We start from the raw sequence: 6890 nt of genomic DNA, 5'->3' as shown, positions 1-6890 counted from the left end.
TGCCTGCTGTCTCCCTGCTGAGGGCCACATCCCCACAGTCAAGGTGGAAAACAGGGCATTCTTTACACAAGGAGTTGACAGGGCTGTGGATAAATGAGTCAAGTTCATACCTCCATTAAAGGTGCTGGGGAAAGAACTGAGCCGGTGAGGAGCTGCTCTTACTAACGTGAGGATGTGAGGTCAGTACCCTGAACCCAGTCCAAAGAGGGCCAGCATGGCAGCTTTTGCTTACAATCCCAGCTTGGGAGACGTAGAGACAGACAGACCTCTGGGGCTCTGTGTTCAGCAAGCTTAGCCTACTCGGTGAGCTCTAGGCCAGTGAAAGAAGACCCTATCTCAATAAACAAGGTGGGCAGTCCCTATGCATTCTCTGTCTCCTTCCCTCCCTTCCTCCCTCCCTCCCTCCCTTCCTCCCTAGAAGACCTCTGCCTCTCAGGAAAAGAGAATCTAAGGGGGTACCCTGTATACTGGACATCCTTTAGAGATGAATTGACAGTAATACTGAAGGGTCTCTATTCTTTCAACTGAAGCAGGAAATTCAGAAAACCTTATCCATGAAACTCAAGACAATTAAGTCAATTAAATATAATCAGCCAGAACACAGGAGTCTTGGCTAGCCTGTGGTCTTACTGAGTCGAGTGCATTCAGTAAACACTCACATGAACACTTCTCTCGCCTGGTGCATAAGAACAATGCTCTACTACGGACCCACAGCACACCTGTCCCATTAAGAGGCTCTGTGATGGTGTTATCTCGTGCCTGGTCTTCAAATAGACTTCCATCATTTTTAACCCCAAGCAGGAAAAACCCTCTGTGTACTCATTAGCAGCCAGACAAGCCCAGTTCCTCTGATGTGCCTCCCTCACTTTGAGCCCTACTTCCTGGAATCTGTCATGGTCACCTATGTTATAATAGCACCACAGCCTAGGACACGGGGAGGACTATCCTGATGAGCAGGGAGACAGTGATGGTGGAAGTTTCAGAGACCCGAAACCTATGGAGGGATGAGGGTGCGGGCAAGTTCCTGTTCTCATACAAGAAAAAGCCATGAAGGTTCCTAGGTCCCCAGGGAGGCAGGATCACAGCTATGCTGGTCTGATAGCAGAAACGCTATTGTATTAGTCGTTCTTCCTGTTGCTGTGACAAAACACCTGGCAAAACTAAATTCAGGAAGGGAGGCTGATTTTGGATCATGGTCCATCATGACAGGGAAGACATGGCTGCAGGAGTGTGGGGCAGCGGGTCAGACGGCACCCACTGTCAGGAAGCAGAGAGAGATGACTGCTGGTACTCAGCTCACCAGCTCCTTTTTACTCAGCTCCTGTTCATGGAATGGAGCTGCTCACACCTCAGGGGTGAGGGTGGGGGAAGGTCTTCACATCTCAGTGAACACAGTCTGCAAACTTCCTCACAGACCTGCCCAGAGGCTTGTCTCTCGGGTGAGTTAGGTCTGTTAAGTTGGCCATATTAACCATCACAGTTTTGTCCCAGTTGAGGTGAGCAGAGAGAGACAGACACACAGTCTAGTGAGCTGCTTGAGACAGTGGCGACAGAGCCCCGTCCCCCTCCCCTGTGAGAGTGAGAACTTGAGCTGCCTTCCTTGCCGCACACTCAAGTGTAAGACAGCTAACCAGGTCTACAGAAAGTGGCAGGCCTCGTTGTTCCTTCTTTCTGAGAGGAGGCTATGCCTCTGTGGAGAAGGCGAAGACCAGTAAGTGCCATTAGCTTCAGAACTATTCCCTCGGTACGATGTGGATGAGGTCAGCGGCTGAATGGGCTCGGGGGCATAAGAAGCACCACAAGTGTCAGAGAAATGTTTGTAGCTGCTCACAGACAGCTAACAATCAATTAAAACGTTGCTTTTAGTTCTTCTGGCTAGTCTGGTTTGGTGAAAACAACTAAGTTTACTCAAGTTCATGAGTAATTTATAACATTAAAGAAGTAAATAAAAATCATGCCTGTCTCTGTCCTTCCTTCTTTTCTTTGTTCCTCCCCTCCTCCCTTCCTTCCTTCCTTCCCCTTTCCTTCCTCCCGTCTTTCCTTCCTTCCTCCCCCTCCCTCCTTCCCTCCCTCCTTCCTTCCCTTCTTCCCCTTTTCCTCCTTCCTCCCTCCCTTTCTTCTTTCCTTCCTTCATTTCTTCCTTCTTTTTTCCCTTCCTCCTTCTTTTCTTCTTTATTCCTCCCCACTTACTCCTTCCCTTCTCCCCTTTCCTCTTCTCCACACTTCTCTTTTTCTGAGTGAACAATTATTAAGATAAAACAGATCTAAAATGTAAACAGCAGAAGGGTGGGGTATAGAGATCAGGTTTTTAAAAACTATTAAGAATCCTCTCCATGTTTTTTGTTAGTTCTTAACTTGACATAAAAAAAAAAGAACACTGCTATTTTTGGAGTGATAATGTCAAAGACAGGGCGCACGACTTGACCCGTTGCTCTGCACAGAACGAAACAGAGAGAACAGGGAGAAATGAGGAGAATGTACATTCTCAGAGATGGAATGTGAACCTGATAAAGGAAATGATGCCAAGTGGCTACTATGGGTGAACACGATGCAGAGGAAATATCTCAGGCGAAGTGGAGGCAGAGCGAGGAAGAGAGCTGAGAGACTCACAGTGGTTGGCAAGAAGAAACAGGAAATACAGAAATACATTTAGATGACATGGCATCAGGCAGGCCCAAATTAATCCAAGGATAGTTTTCACAGCGGTGAATGGCTCTGGAAAAGACCACAGACTAGACTCCTATAGTCAGTGTGAGTTGGAGAATCTCTCATAAGATATATTTCTAATAAAAAATAAAAATGTAAAAACAGACATGGTATCATTCTAAAACACTGGATCCTTTTTGTTACTTGGAGTGTAGGAAAGTGCTTCTTTTTACATTTTCTAGTTGTATTTTTGGATTGGTAAGTGGACATGTACACTCCAAGGCATATAGGTAAAGGTGAGAGGACCACCCAGAGGCATCTTCTATTCACTCCTTCCTCCATGTGAGTCCCAGGACCCAATTCAGGTTGTCAGATTTGGCAACAAGTATTTTTTACCTGCTGAGCCATCTTGCCAAGTGCTTCTGATTATGATATAAAATGCAGAAGAGATGAAAGGAAAGGTTCATTAATTTGTCTACATAAAAATAAAATCGTGGGCTAAGAATGTTGCTTAGTATGCCTGAGGCCTTCAATATGAGGGTTCGATAGTCAGAACCAACTAACTAAACAAATATTAAATTAATGAACAAATATAAAAACCTCCCAAATGGCCAGAAAATGTGTATGTGGGAGGGGGGAGAGATTAAAGAATAGTAAAAGAAATAAAACCAGACAAGCATAGACAAACTGGGTAAAAAATCCTATTACAGACGTAGACCAGATGTGCTAATGTGGAGATTTTATAGGAATGGAAGAGACCAAGAGCAAAATATATAGTCAAGGGAGTGCAGTAAAAAATATTCAGATGTGTGAAAATATGCTCGGCTTTATTCAAAAGAGAAATGCAAATTCAAACTGCAAAGCATCACTCACAGACTAAAAGTTTGATGACACATTGTCCCTCAGGGTCCTCCCCAGGTATCTTCATACAGAGAGTTTATTTGAGAGTTGATAGAAGGAAAACCAACAGAAGAATGGAGGGGAGAGAAGAGGAAGCGGAGACGTAGATGACCAGCCAGGGTCCTTCACAAGCTTGTAGAGCTCAGAGGTGGAGCTGACGGAGGCAGTGTGGGGTGCTCTACAGGATTTTCAAGTGAGAAAACAACCATGGCACTCACCCACCAAGTCTCTGCCCAACCAGTGGTGGTTGGTGGCACTTGTAGGGAATTAACTCTCAGTCATGTCTGCCCACCTCCCTACCCCCACCCCCCAAGCCAAGCCTGCTTTGTGATATCAGAAGAAAGCCCTGGGTGATCTCATTCAGCTGTAGAAGAATGTGACTGTCTAGGGTGTGGATGGGCTCTATCGGTATCATTCACACACATCCCCATGATGAAACTATCAGAGACTAGATACTCAGACATTGCTGGTGAAAATGGAAACTATTACAACACCTGAGACAACTGTGCCTACCTAGTATATACTGTCTGTTGATAGCATCATTGGGATTCTTCTCTCCTGAGATCTATGGTGCATGTGACATGGAACTGAATCTAGGGCCTGTACATGCTAAGTATCTATTCTATCACTGAGCTGTATCCCCAGCCCTATATGGAAGCTTTTGGAAAATTATCTACATGTTTGGATAGATAGGTAGGAGGGTAGGTACATAGATGATAGATAGATAGATAGATAGATAGATAGATAGATAGATAGATAGATAGATCTTGTTTTGGGGACATGATCTGGATCTCACCAAGGAGGCTAGACTGGCTGTGAGTCCCATGGGCCTGCCTATTTCAGTCCTGGGATTCTAAGTGTCCTCATCATGCCTTATTTTGTAATATGGGTCTGGGGAATTGAACCTATGTTCCCATGCTTAAATAGCAAGCACTTCACCAACTGAGCCATCTTTCCAGCTTCCAAAGGCAAACAGTCTTCTTTTTAATGTGCATGTTATGTTTGTAGATATGTGTATATGAGTGTATTGTCCAGAGAGGCCAGAAGAGAACACTGAATACCCTGGGCTCGAGTTACAGGCACTTGTCAGCCAACTGAGGTAGGTGCTGGTCCTCAGCCCTCTGAAAGAGTTGAAAAGGCTTTTAACTACCGTGTTGCCTCTCCAGCCTCCAAAGGCAACTACTGTTAAGTAAGATACTTTAGAGTCTTTTGACGTTAAAAGACACCCTTTGTACTCATTGCACACTTCCTTTTAAAAACAGTAGTAAGGATGAAAAAGACACAGGATATTTAGATACACACAAAGGAGTTAACTATATAAAAAATGGTAATGCAAGAGACTATGCATATTCTGTCTACATTGTATATATACTGTATATTCTGGTTACATTGGAAAGTATGGATGGAGGTTCATTTGAATCTGCCAATAGAAAGGCTCAAGGTGGGAGTCTCTAAAGGACTCTACAAAGATAAGGAATGACAATAAGTCAAGCTACAAATTACACAGGTTATGAATGGATAAAACGTTGGCTTAACAGATTAAGTAAATGATTTCGGAGTTCTTGAACAATGAGTGACTGGAGCAAATAGAATCCAAAATGTACACACAGGAGGATGCAGAGATAAAATACAACCGTTGTGTTTACATTTTTTAATCTTAAAGTAAGTTAAGCTTCATTGATATCTAGTCTAAGTATCAGCAGCAGTAAACCGGTGCCCTGCAAATAAATACACATCCAGGGGCTACATATTAAAATTATTAAGCACACTGGAAAATAAAAAAAACACTTAGAAATTTTAAGGCACACACAGGAGGATGCTGCAGTGTGGTGTGACTGTCACAATCAAGCCACCACTTGAATCGTCTTAGCTCTGTTTGCTTTTCTCATGTAACAAGAGGCACCCGGCCACAAACTGACTAACAGTAACCATCCACCGCTTTAAAAAACATTGTTTCAAACCTGAGCAGGGTCGCCTCTAAGGCTAAGAGGAGGTGTTGCTGGGGTTGGGGATGGATGGTTGGAGTGAGTAGCAAGCGCTAACTGTGTGGGTGGGCTTCGGTCAAGTTTCCCCGGGGAACTTAAAAAGGAAGGAGAAATGTTTACTGTGGGCAATTCTTCCAGACAACAGACATGAGAGCCTTTTTGTGTTTCCCCACACAGATTTCATAATCACACCACTTCCTGGAGCCAGAGCCTCAGCCTCGATTGGCTTAGGCTAGGGTAGGAAGCATGGGGACATCCCAGCAAAGGTGGGTGCCTTCACACCTCCCGACTTGTCTTCTGTCTCTCAAAGGATTGGTGAGCTCCCTCTCTATTTAAAAAGGAAACCATCATGGTCTTTGTTTCTTTATCTCTCTCTCATTCCCCAGTACAAATTATAGATTCGTAAATCTGAAATCTGAGGAGATTGGAGCAGAGATCATGAAGGAAAAGGCTTTGATAAAGACACAGGAAAGAAGAAAGCATGTGCCTGATGATTCTGTGGTAAATGATTCCGTGGTAAACGTTCAGCACCTCTGGGTAGAAGGCGAGTGGCTCAGACCATCGCTACAGCTCAGGAAAGGAACATTACAAAGAAGATACATTTTAAAGAAATAATATATTGATGCAGCACTCCGTAGGTGTGTATGTGGAAAACTGGGGTTTGAATAACTTTGTATCTGTTAGAGCTAAAATGTCTGCAAAAGTGTACGGAAATATTAAAATGCATGGATCCTATAAGAAATCAATTTATTCCATTGAAGGCTTAGAATTAACTGTAAAAGTCAACAAATAGAGTAAAATTTAATGGTTAAAAACCTTCACATTTTGACCATGATAGTGCGTATGTGTGTATTGCTTTTTTAACAAGGAAAATTAAGGTTGCCATGCTAACTGTAGCATTAATAGGAGAAAAATCAGAAGTGACTATATCTTTAAGAAATTTTTTTTTAGCCAAGTTAGAAAAAAATCCATCAGTATATCCCTCTGTTTCTCCATACCCAAAGTTACTTTTTTTTTTTTTCTGAACAGTATAAAATAGAAAACAAACGCTTACTTGTAGCATTGTGACCTTCTTCCAGGCCCCTGCTGGTGTCACCCGGATTCAAAGTGGCTTTGGCACAAGCTTGTGGGCTGGCTGCAGCAGCTCTCCCTAAAACCCTCCCTTGATGGCAGGTGAGGGTCACATCACCGAAGAGGGTCACCCTGAAAACGAGGCTCCTCTAAGGTGGGTGAATGTCATGGTCTTTAAAAATTGTTCCTTCAGATAAGGAAGTATTTTCTTCTCAGCTACACATAATTTTTGTTGTTAAACTAATGGAGTTCTTAAGTATGATGGTCTGTCTTTAATAAAAAAAAAAA

Source organism: Grammomys surdaster, unplaced genomic scaffold, assembly GCF_004785775.1.
Source record: "Grammomys surdaster isolate TR1022 unplaced genomic scaffold, NIH_TR_1.0 172, whole genome shotgun sequence".
Taxonomy (NCBI): domain Eukaryota; kingdom Metazoa; phylum Chordata; class Mammalia; order Rodentia; family Muridae; genus Grammomys; species Grammomys surdaster.
Note: the sequence above shows the minus strand (reverse complement) of the source record.